Below are 14,753 nucleotides of genomic sequence, written 5' to 3' on the forward strand. Positions count from 1 at the left end.
TATTAGAAGTGAATATGTTGGTCTGGATGACTAGCTAGATTTCCTTTCTTCTCTCTTTGCCAAAATCTGACCCTATTTTTCCCCATTATTTCCCAATTTTTCTTTCTCAAAAGGGAGGGGGGGGGGGGAATGTTGTTAGATGCCATTTTTTCCCCAGAATCCTCTTCTTTTCTTTTTTTTCTCAAAGGGGGCATGGTTGAGGGGGAAAAAAGTACTGGAAATCTCCCATTGACAATTCAGACCAAGTGAGGTGTCGAAAGAATCGTCCATTATGCGAGTACAACAAATTTGTACATAATTTCTAAAATAATGCAGTCAAAAATTATATTTTCCAATGTGAAATCAATAAAGGTGCCGAATGATACACTAGAAGCAATCTCGTCAAAGGTAAGATGAAAATCTAAAGCTTGTAATATATCATGGAAAATGTAACATGAAAATAGATGTGAAATTTCGAGGACTTATGAACTGTTGTAGAGTTCTTGCAGGTTATACCACATGACCAATTAGCTAATGCAAGATCCCGTGTAGCTACAAAAAAATTGCAACAAAATTAAATATACGTCATTCGTACTCCAACTTACACAAAGCCTGCTTTTGAGTACTACCGTTAAAACAAATAAAATGACTCATACAACCATAATACTTTGATTTCTAACATTTATTGCAGCTAGACCTCGTTTCATCGCTTATGTACACTTTGAAGAATTGAAATATAATCTGTTTTGTATTGGCCTCTCATTGCCAAGGTTTGGACCACTGGACAGTTCATACAAACATAATAAAATTATGCTAAACACATGGCATGAAAGTAAGGTTGCGTTCATCTAAATAATAGGGTATTTACAATGCATGTAAAGACCCTTGGGGGTTTTTCCCACATTTTTGAGTTTCATTGGAATTGGAAAGCAATCGCTTATAAGCATGAAAAACCTCAAAGATTGGTTTTGGCAAATGCTCACTATCAAAATGCCAGTGAGTTATTCAGGTTTTCACTCGAGTGAGTCTCCCTACTTTTGGGTATGTCCCATGCAACTTACAGCGGCAAAATTGAAATTAAAAGTTGTATTGTTTACTAGCTGTAGGTCTAAAATTCCTACAGCACCGGGGCCGTCCTCTAGATGTCTTCAGTTGAGTTATAAGTCCACTCGCATTTTCTCACAGATAGCTATAAGATGTCCTCCAGTTCTTTTGTAGCAGATCTGATGAACCAGTGATGTTCACCAAGCTTTGGACAGAGAGAAATAATAAGACAAATTTAATGATCAAATAACGAAACGTCAAAGATATCTCATGAGACTTGTATATTACCTAAAATATCACCACATAAGTCGCAACATAATATGAGTGATGTCCCTACAATAACCATATAAGAATATTTCATAATGCACATTAAATGTCCATTTCGAAATTGGTTTGCAAAATGTTTTAAGTGGTGCCCTCAGACATTGATTCTCACCAAACTGGTTCAAACTGCAAACATCCCATAGAAAATCAGAGTGAAAATAAGGATGGGAAAGAAAAGAGAAACAAGAGCATGAGAAGAGTAGCATTAGAATGTAAGAAAGGTGTAGGATGGGATGTTCACACCCCAGTTTCTGAATAAGGCATCTTTTGTCATCACAGGGCAGTCTCAAGACTTAATAATATTCTGTCACCAGCATTATCAGAATATTACTGTTGTATAATTAATAAGATATCTATTCATGATTAAAACATTGCCTCACAACATACACACCCTTTTTTATCTTGAAATGCTTTGTACATATATTAATGTTTGCATGATTTTTAAATAAACTGAAGAATGAATAAAGAATGTAATGAAATACAATTTTTTTCTCGATAAATCAACATACTAGTACTTTCAGAATTGCATAAAGAGTACGAATCCCCCCCCCCCCCCCATTTGAAAATGTTAAATTAATTGTAAATATACGCTTTTTGTTATGAGTTGACAGAAATTGCAATATCATAGTACATGGTTTACTAACCTTGATGCAACCGAGATGGGGGAACAGATTATCCAGATACTGTACAGCATCTACATGGAGAAAAGAAATAAGATACAATGAAATAATAACATTAAAGTAGGGTAGTATAGAAAATATCAACCCTTGATTGGTAACTATTCTGGCTACACGAAGAGCTGGTAGGAAGTCAATTAACAATATGTATGGCAGTGTGCTACATAAAATGTGTGTTTAATAATAATAATAGTAGTAATAGCTACTTTATATTATGCATATATCCATCCCAGGGGATGCTTTAGGTGCTCAAAATGTTCTATTTTTACCCTGGCTTTAGCCAAGCTGCCCTAAGATACTCATGTATGTTACAGTTACACACAAATCGGACCATATTTAACAGATGAAGTGTTTGAGGGAGACAAAACTGACTTCAATCAGCCAACTTCCATCTACTTGTGAACACTCAATTTTGAACTGAATATTTCCTGTGACACAAGAATTTTTTTTCTTCTTCACTTCGGAAATGTCTATGTCTAAAGAACAATGCCCTCAGCTCTCATAATCTGAAAATCATCAGCTGCCTTTGAGAGCAATCCTTTCAGCAAAGACTAAGAAAATAGAAGAGTATAGACAGGGAAGTGAGAAATACAGGTAGAATGTAGCAGAGTGCAGAAAATAAGGGTCTTTGCCGTTAGAATCACCAGCTAGCCTCAAGATTGTCATTTACATCATTGGGCACAAAGTGTACAGCGGAGTTGCAAACTGTGTCAATCAGACAGTATGAATGCATGTACAATATGGTTCCTCCATTTGTCATGGACATGCTGAAGGCAACAATGGGGGGGGGGGGTGCATCTATCCAAGTAATTAGCTTGTGTTTTATTGCAATTTTATTACTTTCATTTAATTTAAGAAGAATAAAAATAGTCTTACAAGGCCACCAGATTTACTGTTTCATTTTATACAGAATAAAGACAAAGGTAATGTGGGGGGGAATGCATTATCCTTGAGAAATGATATAGAAATTTCATACTCATTACCAATTATAGAATGAACATTATTTAATCAAATGTAAAGCCATGCCAACAATCTTACACTTCAATGTGGATCCTCATATTCCCAATGACTCCACTGAGTCATGGATGTGATGTTGTGTCTTCACTCACATCCCCATCCAGGAGTTTCAACTCTCAGCTCCATCCCCTAGCATGATGAGGCATCTAGATGAGACAGAGAGAAGAGATTATAAAAAAATCCATGTAGCTAGAGTGGAAGCAAGAAAATATATTTGCTTCAATGAATGTCCAAAGGTAAACTACAGATTAATCACCACCAATGCCCTCAGCTCTCATAATCTGAAAATCATCAGATAGAGATAGAGCAATCCTTTCAGCAAAGACTAAGAAAAGGGAAGAATACAGACAGGGAAATCAGAAAATACAGAAAGAATGTAGCTGAGTGCAGAAAAGATAAAGAAAGAAAGGGACTTTGCTGTTAGAATCACCAGCTAGCCTCAAGATTGTCATTTACATCATTGGGCACAAAGTGTATAATTATAACCTAAATATATAGTAGAGTTGAAAATTGTGTCAATCAGACAGTATGAATACATGTAAAATATGGTTCCTCCTATTTGTGATGGACCACTAAAGGAAACAATGGGGGAGGGAGGGGGGGGGGGTGGGGGTTCATCTATCCAAGCAATTTGCTTGTCTTTGATCGCTATTGTATTACTTTCATTTAATTCAGGAAGAATAAAAATAGTCTTACAAGGCCAGCAGATTTACTCTGTTTCACTCTATTCAGAATAAAGATATAAGGTAATGTGGGGGAAATGCATTATCCTTGAGATATGATATAGAAATTTCGTTCTCATTATCAACTCTGAGATAAACCTTATAGATAACATTTAATCAAATGTAAAGCCATGCCAAACCTTTTACTCTGCAATGTGGATTCTCATATGTTGTGTCTCCTCTTACATCCCCATTCAGGAGCTTTCATCTCTCGGCTCCATCCCCCGGCATGGTGAAGGCAGCCAATCATCTAGATGAGACAGATGGAAGTGATTGGGAAAATTTGTAACCTGCATTTCCATGTTGCTAAAGTGGAAGCAAGCGACTTTATTTGCTTCAATGAATGTTCAAAGCTAACCTACGGATTAATCACTACCAATGCCCTCAGCTCTCATAATCTGAAAATCATCAACTGCTTTTGAGATAGAGCAATCCTTTCAGCAAAGACTAAGAGAAGGGAAGAATACAGACAGGGAAATCAGAAAATACAAAAAGAATGTAGCTGAGTGAAGAAAAGATGAAGAAAATAAGGGACTTTGCTGTTAGAATCACCAGCTAGCCTCAAGATTGTCATTTACATCATTGGGCACAAATGTATAATTATAACCTAAATATATAGCGAAGTTGAAAATTATGTTAATCAGAATCATTTTATACAGAATAAAGACAAAGGTAATGTGGGGAAATGCATTATCCTTGAGAAATGATATAGAAATTTCATACTCATTACCAATTATAGAATGTACATTGTAAACAATATTTTATCAAATGTAAAGCCATGCCAACCATCTTACACTTCAATGTGGATCCTCATATTCCCAATGACTCCACAGAGTCATTGATGTGATGTTGTGTCTTCTCTTGGCTCCATCCTCTGGCATGGTGAAGGCAGCCAATCATCTAGAGGAGACAGAAGAGAAGAGCTTATGAAAATGTGATAATCTGAATTGTCTAGTAGTAAATGCTGAAGTGGAAACAATAGACTTTATTTGCTTCAATGAATGTCTAAAGCTAAAATACGGATTAATCCCCACTAATGCCCTCAGCTCTCATAATCTGAAAATCATCAGCTGCTCAAAGGTAATCCTTTCAGCAAAGACTAAGAGAAGTAAAGAATACAGACAGGGAAGTCAGAGAATGGAGAAAGAAAGTAGCCGAGTTCAGAGAAAATAAGGAAAGAAAGGGACTTTGCTGTTAGAATCACCAGCTGGCCTCAAGATTGTTGTTTACATCATTGGGCACAAAATATATAATTATTACCTAAATAAAAGTACAGCAGAGTTGAAAGTCCAGCAGACAGTATGAATACATGTACAATACGGTTCCCCATAGTTGTCATGGACAACTGAAGCCAACAATGGGGGGGGGGGGGGGGGGGGGCAACCATTGCATCTATCCAAGCAATTGAATTAGCTTACCTTTGAATTAATCTCATTTAATTCAGGAAGAATACAAATAGTCTTACAGGGCCTAGTACTATAAATGGACACCAGATTTACTCTGTTTCACTCTATACGGAATAAAGATAAATGTAATGTGGGGAAAATGCATTATCCTGGAAATACAATATACTTTTTATCAATTTTTGAAAGATATTTATAAACATTTAATCAAATGTAAAGCCATGTCAACCATCTTACACTGCAATGTAGATCCTCATATTCCTGATGACTTCACAGCGTCATCGATGTGATGTTTTATCGTCTCCTCTCACATCCTCATCCTGGAGTTTTCATCTCTCGGCTCCATCCCCCGGCATGGTGAAGGCAGCCAATCATCTAGATGAGACAGAAAGGAGTGATTGGGAAAATCAGGTAACCTGCATTTCCACCTAGTTTACGCCAAATGGAAGCACACACAAAATGTACTTGCTACAATGAATGTACAAAGCTGAACTACAGATTTGCAACCAATGCCCTCAGCTCTCATAATCTGAAAATCATCAGCTGCTTTTGAGAGCAATCCTTTCAGCATAGACTAAGAAAGAGAAGAATACCGACAAGGAAGTCAGAAAATACAGGTAGAATATAGCTGAGTGCAGAAAAGATGAAGAAAATAAGGGAATTTGCCGTTAGAATCACCAGCTAGCCTCAAGATTGTCATTTACATCATTGGGCAATGGATTTACGATGTCATAATCTTACTAATACATGTTCATATTGAGATATTTACCCTGTGATGTCTTATAGAAAACCTGATTTGGTTGAATGTTTTTCATTTTCACAGTTGTGATTTGATATGGAACAAAATGAGTTACCATTACTTTAAAGGTTACTTTGTTTCTGGTAAAGGTCTCTCTGTCATCTATTGAAATCATATTGTGAACAAAGATTAAATAGAGTTCTTAGGAAGTCTTGTTACCACTACCCACATCAAAAATAAGAGAATTCATTCTTACCAAACAAGTTCATGGTTCTTTTGGTCTTCCAGCACATTCTATCGCCTCATAGCCAGTAATACATGAATAGTATGTTCTTCCATCATTGACCTAAAAGTAGGGTCTTAAAAAAAAATTGTGCCACATGAGAATACTTCATTTTCCTGAAACTTGGGATATTTAAGCATTTTAAAAGTTTTTTTTAATAATAAACTCATAATCCTGCTCAACAGAGTTTTTTTAAGAAGAATGATAGAGAATACCAACTGAAGTAAAAAAAAAAAATTAAAAAAAAAAAATTATGTAAACTCATGATTTAGCTCTAACGTGCATTGTCAGTATATCAATGTCTTTTCGCAAGGACATATTAAAACAACCAATTGTCATGTAAACAAAAAAAGCCCTCAGCTCTCATAATCTGAACAATCAGTGGCTGCTTTACAATCGTCTTTCCAGTAGAGTTAAAAGAATGAAGCATAGTCACAGAATAGATTTTGAAAGGGAGAAAATATGAAAATGGAGGTTACAGAAGAAGGGAACTCTACTGTCAGAACAATCAGCTAGCCTCAACAAATAGGTTAACATCATCGGGCGGTAGGGATATTTTTAAGGTACCTGTATGCTACATCGTAATATTAACGTCCTTGCGAGTTGGGACACCATTACAAATGTACATTACATGTCTTATGTCATACATGGTTGAGAGAATGTAAGTTTAGTTCAAATACATCCTAAATGTATAATCACAACAACACAAGTTGCATGAAATCTACATCTTTAAAAGTTCCACATAAAGCATTTCCTACTCATTCACCATCAGGTATCTCTAAAAAATAATCTAAATTAACTATTTACCTAAAAAGGAGATGTCAGAGAAATCCATATTCAGCTGTTAAAACTTGTCGAGTTACATTTTCAAGTGTTTCAACTGGGCTCTGCCAAAACTGCCTTATGTGTCCTTTTCACTTCCTGCATTCAAGATAAAAAAGAAAGTAATTAAAACAACCGTTATACTATGTAAAGCGGCTTTCAAGAGATAAAATACTGTTTCTTTAAAAACAGACAATCAATTGCTGTTGGTTCAAAATATCTTTCCCCCACATTTGACTCTAATGAATCACAGTTAACATTAGCCCAAGTATGAGTCATTTCTTGCTCCTCTCGGTATTCCAGATTTAATTTCCATCCACTCCATGCAATCGGTTGGATTGGATAGCTACATGTATACATTGTGCATGAAAACAGCTGAAAAATTTAGAAGCATACTGGCTTGAATAAACAGATCAAATACAAGAATAAACTATGTATCACTTTCAGCAGCACATGCTACACACAAATTGTAGCCCTATAATAACATTCCCCTTACATGGGTCTGCAGTTTTAGACTATCCATCAACACAAATGGTGACATGTATGGAATGTATGAGCTTGGGTATAGGAATGCAATGGATACAACATGTTGTATGCACCTGCCAAGGGGCTGTGTTAGTGTCAGCATATTTGGGTAATGGACATTGGAGCACTGACCAGTTAAAATCTACTCAAGATGTTGAAACATTTTTCCATTAAGTTCTATGATTATTTATGATACATGTACATTATGCAGTTTTCAATTTCTGCAATTTTTCACATTTATTCAGATGCTTCATGAATCATCTTTCTTTCCAAATTTCTTTTATTACTTTACAGATTGATATATAGAATCTAACAAATACATGCATTATTGCATTTTCAAACAAAATAATTCAGCAAGATAAGGAGGGAGCCTCTAGACCCTTTGACCACTACATTTCAGTATTGATTTAAAACATTTTTCTTCTCATAAACGACATGAATGATTAACCATAACAATTTTACCCCTATCCATGAACTAAAGCCTGAAAGCTAGACAAAAGCTATCAACAAGAGTTAAAAGGATTAGACCTGCATGCCTCTCCTATTTGTCATCATTGCCTTGCTCTCAATGTACGAGAAAATTAGTGTCACACTCCCGAGGCACCCTACATTAATTCAGCAATAAAGTTGAATACCCGGGCTTCATGTTATGATGTACTACATGAATTCCTCAGTAATCCGCACAGCAAAATGGATTTTGCGATACCAGCACCTGCCTTATGAGAGAGTAATTGATGGGGCATGTGCAGGCTTTCTGCAAGAAATGGAGACATACTGTAGGATGGTTGGTAGAAAGGGGTGAAAATGAATAACCCAGTACCGTCACATTGAATCCTGAACTTAACATCTGCTTTCACACTCATGTATTGTCTACCATTTACTAATTGCTTTGAATAGTGCACTCATCAATGTGAAATCAATTAACTTTGATGAATGTAAAAAAAAAAATTTGTTCAGTCCCATGAACTCTTGTTTGCTAAAGTTAATGCAAGATTTACTCACACGTTACATATCTACATTGTATTTTAAATTTTTAACAAGAACTCTTTCTTAGTTTATTACAAACATTTTGGAATTTTCCAGACCTGCATTTTCATTCATACAGTAGCAGGGGGAGGGGGTGGAGGGTGGTCATGTTTCTACTAAACTTCCAACATAGTTTAATCCCTCCAAAATAGTACTTAAAATAATTTGAATTCTAAGATTGCTCCTGATACTTCTGGTGAGAGAGAAAAAAATGTTAAAAACATTAGGCCCTAATATTGCAAATTAAGTAAATTATAGATTAATCATTTAAAAAAAATATTTTACTGTCAATAATATGGAAATTATGCAGAGAAATCATCTACATTAGTACATCCTCACTCCTCAAATAGCTATGAAATATGAAGAAAAGAAATTTCGTATTAACCTACATGGCTGCAAACCCTTTGTATCTCCTGCTTTCTTCCCCCAATTACTCACACACACTGACTTTCTTGTCAACGCCAACATCATGCACACAGATGATACTTTGGAAGACACTCTCGGGCCAACCAACCCGAACCCAAATTAATCACCACCTAAATCCATCCTGCGGAATAAAGTGCTTTCCCATTCATAACAAGATAGCGTCTCCTCCCTCCTCCCCCTCTCGCTCACTGTCACTCTCATCTGGAGAATTGGAGAGGCTCCCCTCGTATTGTTTATACAGTAATGATGATCATATCTGACCATTAGGACATGTATGGACCGCCACAGCAGGGGATGGAATTAAGGGGGACCGCTCTTTGACAATCAGACCGAGTGATATAATAAGTTGTTTGTAGAAGCGAATTTAACTGCATGAATCCATCATCAAATTGATTAAACTATAATCATACATTTCTGTAGTTCTGCCATTCTAATATTCTACCGTGGACATATGATTTGGATTTAACAAGTCGGATTATCATTCACATCTAGCAGCAAACCAACGAAGATGACATCACTCAATTGTTTCAGAGGGGTAAGTTATCTTGTCGATACATGATGTTATCCGAGTTCTAGATAACACTTAGCTAAGTGACTTTAGAGAAGTGTTTGCCTGTAATATCAACAATACAGCTGATGGTAACAAATAAAAGGAGAGTTTAAATCCCTTATGCTCATTATGAATGATATTAATACATTTTCCTTATGAAATTGAATGTGAATCGTCAAGTTCTAAAAGAAACTTTCCATTTTACTAACCCAATCATTGGCCGATTCAGGTGACATTGGATAATAAATTCTGATTGCAGATCAGTGAAGTTGATTGGGATTTTTTTTTTTTTTTAATGCTGAAAATGTTCAAGTTTTTGGCTATCAAATACTAAACAACATGCATAGCTGGGATTATTGTGTCATTTGGAGTTGTTGTAGACCTTGTTTGTTGAATATCAAATGCCAATCATGACTTTTTGAAATTGATAATATTAGTCTAAGAGAAGAGGCAAAACAAGAGAGCCGCCATCTTGGACCCAACCAGCTGTTTGAATCGTTTTCATAAACAGGCTCTGGAGCTCCGACGCCTTCGGCATTGGAGCTCCCCAGAGTTCGCCCAACTAAAGCTTCGGGGGCTTAATTCATGAAAGTGGTGAATTTCGGAGCTACATGTATGATGGAAACGATGTTTAAATCGCTGTTTTGATCAAGATATTTTTAGAGTTCCGAGTTGAGCCCCTTTGGGGAATATGGAGAAAAACCTGTTCTTTCATATGAAACCTCATTTAATGAGTATCTCCTTCAAGGGTCAAACTCAGAACGCTCAAAAAAGGCCCAGTTTTGGAGCTGTATTGCGCAACTGTTTATGACGTCACTGCAGGAGCCTCTCCGGTTGAAAAGGAGGGTGATTTAGGCATTAAAATGTCTTTAAAAATGCAAACTATGATATTAGTTGGAAAAAAAAACACATTTATCTGAAAAATAATATGTAGTTGATAATCCCAGTACGTTTCATTTATGAATTACAATAAGATTGTAAGATCCTTAGTTGTAGGACAAATCAGACATGCCTGTGATGCGTCATCAAGCCACTCGACCATATTACCTTTTTTCGAGGGGCGTAGCCCAGCAAGCATGAGATCTGTGAAAAATGGATGGTTGTTATCATTTTTTGGTCAACTTAGAGATTTTCTGAAAAATCAGAGGCTGGAATATTAATAAGTAGAGGTGTATTCATGTTTTGAAAGGCTAAGTTAGTTGGGTTAGAGTGGCCCTTTCAAGATCATGAGCGGTAAACGTTAGAATCTCAATTTGGTAATAAAAACATTGACCAATATTGTATGAGCGCGCCATGCACGTAAACTGCATAGGGATGCGTGCAATCTGGAGTTGGGCTAACTCGGACCAGGGGCCAACTCAACCCAGCTACAAAAACGGTCAGTCTTGCATGTTTAGGGTTAGGTTAAAGGTAAAGACCAGTTTTGGAAACGCCCCCCTTTCAAAAATTGAAATGGAAGCTCTTATTACCATTCATGTGAAAGAATTTGTTTGACTAATACGTGGTCATACAAATTTTGCCAAGAAGCCGCCTACTTGATATATTTGGTAAATTAGTATATCTATTTGGACCTGATAGATATAACGCACATGTCGTTTTTGTGTAACTTTACCAAGACTGGGCCAAATTTCTTATCATTTTGATGATCCCAGAACCTTGCAGTACACACCAATACTTCAACCTTTTTTGATCGATTCCACAATGTTTCTTTCTCATGACCAGAACTGATCTTTATCTTTAAGGGTTAGGGTTACACAACGGTTTGCATCCCATGCCCTGTGTACAGAGTTTAACACTTCTGCATTGAGCTACACCACATGCGTAAAATCCATATATGTATAATTCATGAGGCAGCTTACATTCATAAGCAACATTTCATCGCATGTGCAATAATCTCTTCTCGCACATGCCTTGCACACACTCGCACTTGGAAAAAACTAACATCAACTGATAGATAAACATGTCAAGAATACATGTACATACAAATAAATCACAATATTTCACAAATTATACCAAATCAGCCAAAATTACTGTTTAAAAATACATTATTTAGACGCTATGGCTGCTAAAACTCAAATTAACAGGTTAGAATTATCCGGAAAAATGATGATGCTCGAACGATCTCGGTATCAACGTATGGGGAATGAGGTAAATAATTAGGCCTGTAACCGATCATCAGATCGGGGGTCGATCTTGAGCCGATCAGGGATGATCGGATAATAATTTCCGATCGCCGATCAATAAATGCATGCGGCATGCCTACATTATAATCCAAGATGGCGGCCCGCATGTTTTGCCTCTTCTCTTAGACCAATATTATTAATTTCAAAGTCATGAAAAGGCACTAAATATCAACAAACATAGTCTACAACAACTCCAAATGACAAAATAATCCCAGCCATGAATTTTTTTTGAGCATTTGATAGCCAAAAACTTGAAAATTTTCGTCATTGAAAAATAATTTGAAAAAAAAAAATTCTGCCGATTTTATTTTGCCGATACCGATCACAGGTGCGAGGGTGTCGCTCCGATCTTCTGATCCGATCAAAGCCCCAACTTAAAGGGCTATAAATAATGCCATGATGTCATTTCTAAAGTGCACTGTGGGACGGGCTTTCAGTGAATCAGGTAGGAAGTACTCGATATATGATCCGATAACATAACTATATACAGATAGCGGATCTTCGTCGGCTACTATGGTACCATTGGACAGATGTGCGCATGCCTCGCTGAACGAGGCATGACGTCGCGCAATCAGAACCATGGCTAAGCAAACTGTAGTGGGTTAGGTTTAGGGTTAGGGTTACTGGGTTAGGGTAAAATGACAAAAAATGACAGTTTTTGCAGCTTGGCCGAGTTAGCCCGGATCCGTGCAATCTCTATGCCTATGGGAAGGATTTTAGCACACAAAATGTAATGGCGATCAGACACCCTATTTAAAGCATGACAACATGTCTGTGTGTTACGTATTGGCATTGTCATTGCGCTCTCTGCATTATAAGTGAGCCCTCTGCGAGTCTCTCACTTAAATTCGAAACCTCTCGAGCGGATCGGCCAATGAGAGCACGTTATTTCAGATAATCTCAACGTACAGCGCTCAATGCGTAAAGTTCTATGTGGCATATGTGCGCCAGAGTCACGAGTAAAAAGCCTAGACTAGAACTAATTACAAATTGCATTTGCAGTTTTATTCTTTTTTAATTAAATTAACCGTCCAGATACACAACCTATCAAGGCACACAACATCTGGATGTCATGAAAGAGCTAGAAAAGCTATTTGCAAAACGAAAATTTGGTAAAGTTAAGTTACTTAAACTTGGCTAGAATTTAGGAAAAATCCAACATAGGGTCTAGTCTAGTCTAAACCTCAGTAAAAAAGCAGGCGCTTGTTCAGAAACCTATCATCCAAAATAAGTAAATATTCATTAAATGTCCAAATAAAGATCACAAGTTAAAAGTCGTTATGTTTATTACCTGTTTCGTGACAATTTTCTTGTTATTTTTGGATAAACGTTATAAACATCGATTTTAGTACCAGTAATCCGGTATACAATTTTTCACAGGTTTCACGGCAAACCGCTGCACAATACAAGTACGTATCGATGCATGGTGGTTGTGGGCGAGGGAGCGCCTGTGTGAAGTTATCTACCGTATTTGTCTCAGATCCTCATTACGGTAGATAACTTCACAGGCGTGCGCCCGCCCGCAAACCACCATCGGTATGTACTTGTATAGACCGAATTTGCCGTCTCTTTCGTTCGTTAGCCTCTTATTGGGGTAGGGTCGGCCGGCTCTCTCTTTAGAGACGGAAACCGTCTATACACATTCCCTTGATAACGCCACGGCCATTTCAGGTCGTAGCGTTTTGCCCCCAAAATCCCCCAAAATGTCATTTTACCTCGTGTATATCCAAATGTAAATTAGGCCTAGGCTATAAACCATCATTTCCACTTACTAACTTGATTGAAATAATCCGTTTAATGATCCCTTTTAAGGAAATTATGGGTCAAAATCGACATCCATGTTGAAAATCTTGCAAGCCGTGTTAAACTCTCGCTGCCGGAGTCATCTAAATCAATCTCATCCCTTCTAGTCTACGCTGAAGGCAAAAATGATTATGAAGGAAAAACTGTGATAACGTCATTACGAACGTGTAGATGGCGCACGAGGTAAAATGACATTTTGGGGGATTTTGGGGGCAAAACGCTACGACCTGAAATGGCCGTGGCGTTATCAAGGGAATGTGTATAGACGGGTTTCCGTCTCTAAAGAGAGAGCCGGCCGACCCTACCCCAATAAGAGGCTAACGAACGAGACGGAAAATTCGGTCTAGTACTTGTATTGTGCAGCTCTTTGCTGTGAAACCTGTGAAAAAGTGTGTGTTTATCCCAAAAATAACAAGAAAATTGACACGAAACAGGTAATAGACCTCTAAACATAACTTTAAACTCATGATCTTTATTTGGACATTATGATTTAATGAATATTTACTTCATTTTTGGTATGTTTTAGGGTATCTCCAGGTCGGAGTTACGGGACAAATTTTGGATAGGTTTCTGAACAAACGCCCAAAAGCCCACCACCAGGCATGCACCGCACCACGCCCAAGACCAAGTCCGCGATCCTACCACGACCATTTGCATTGGAAATGTATAGGATTAGGTGTTGCGCGCGGTCTATCAATTAATTATCATTCTGCCTAACCTCTCTCTCTCTCTCTCGAATTGACCTTCACGGCTTCAACCTTTTCTTCTTTTTTTTCTTCAATTTCTTTGTTAAACACATACCATGTCCACATCAACCATCCTCGTAGTCCTATGGTTCCTATGTCCTAGCAAATTATGTCTTTTTCTGGCCTCACAACTCGGACCACATTGCTTTTCACTTGCCTGGCCTGGGCAGCTAGCTAAACGTTTCTCGTATACCTGCTGCTGGATTTATACACAAAAGACCAAAATGTGTTAGTACTGTACGTACAGTATACCCATCCATTCCCTGTCCTGTAATGTTAAAATTATGTATCCTGTCACAATGATATAAATTAAAGTATAAATTTGTTAGTTGCTCATTTGTATTTTTTTGTGACTACTTCAAACTATCTTTCAACAAAATAAATTGCTATTCAATTAAATCACTTTGTTAGTTGCTCATTTGTATTTTTTTCTGACTAGACTAGATCTACTTTAAACAATCTTTCAACAAAATAAATTGCTATT

At 37.1% G+C, this 14,753-nt stretch overlaps 1 long non-coding RNA gene across 3 annotated transcripts; it reads right to left on the reverse strand.

Annotated features, from left to right (window-relative positions):
• Nucleotides 1–643: 643 nt before the first annotated feature.
• Nucleotides 644–14,470, reverse strand: LOC105437217. 3 transcript variants are annotated; one of them, XR_004066790.1, is made up of 9 exons: nucleotides 14,325–14,470; nucleotides 6,996–7,109; nucleotides 6,162–6,251; nucleotides 5,404–5,541; nucleotides 4,558–4,663; nucleotides 3,904–4,013; nucleotides 3,063–3,187; nucleotides 1,992–2,041; nucleotides 644–1,228 (listed from the first exon to the last, which is right to left on the reverse strand). It is a non-coding gene; the product is annotated as an uncharacterized LOC105437217 (long non-coding RNA). The 3 variants fall into 3 exon arrangements; XR_004066791.1 differs by lacking the exon at nucleotides 3,904–4,013; XR_004066789.1 differs by lacking the exon at nucleotides 3,063–3,187.
• Between the last annotated feature and the right edge of the window lie 283 nt (nucleotides 14,471–14,753).

Source organism: Strongylocentrotus purpuratus, unplaced genomic scaffold (assembly GCF_000002235.5).
Source record: "Strongylocentrotus purpuratus isolate Spur 01 unplaced genomic scaffold, Spur_5.0 spur5_scaffold_6, whole genome shotgun sequence".
NCBI classification, from domain to species: Eukaryota; Metazoa; Echinodermata; class Echinoidea; order Camarodonta; family Strongylocentrotidae; genus Strongylocentrotus; species Strongylocentrotus purpuratus.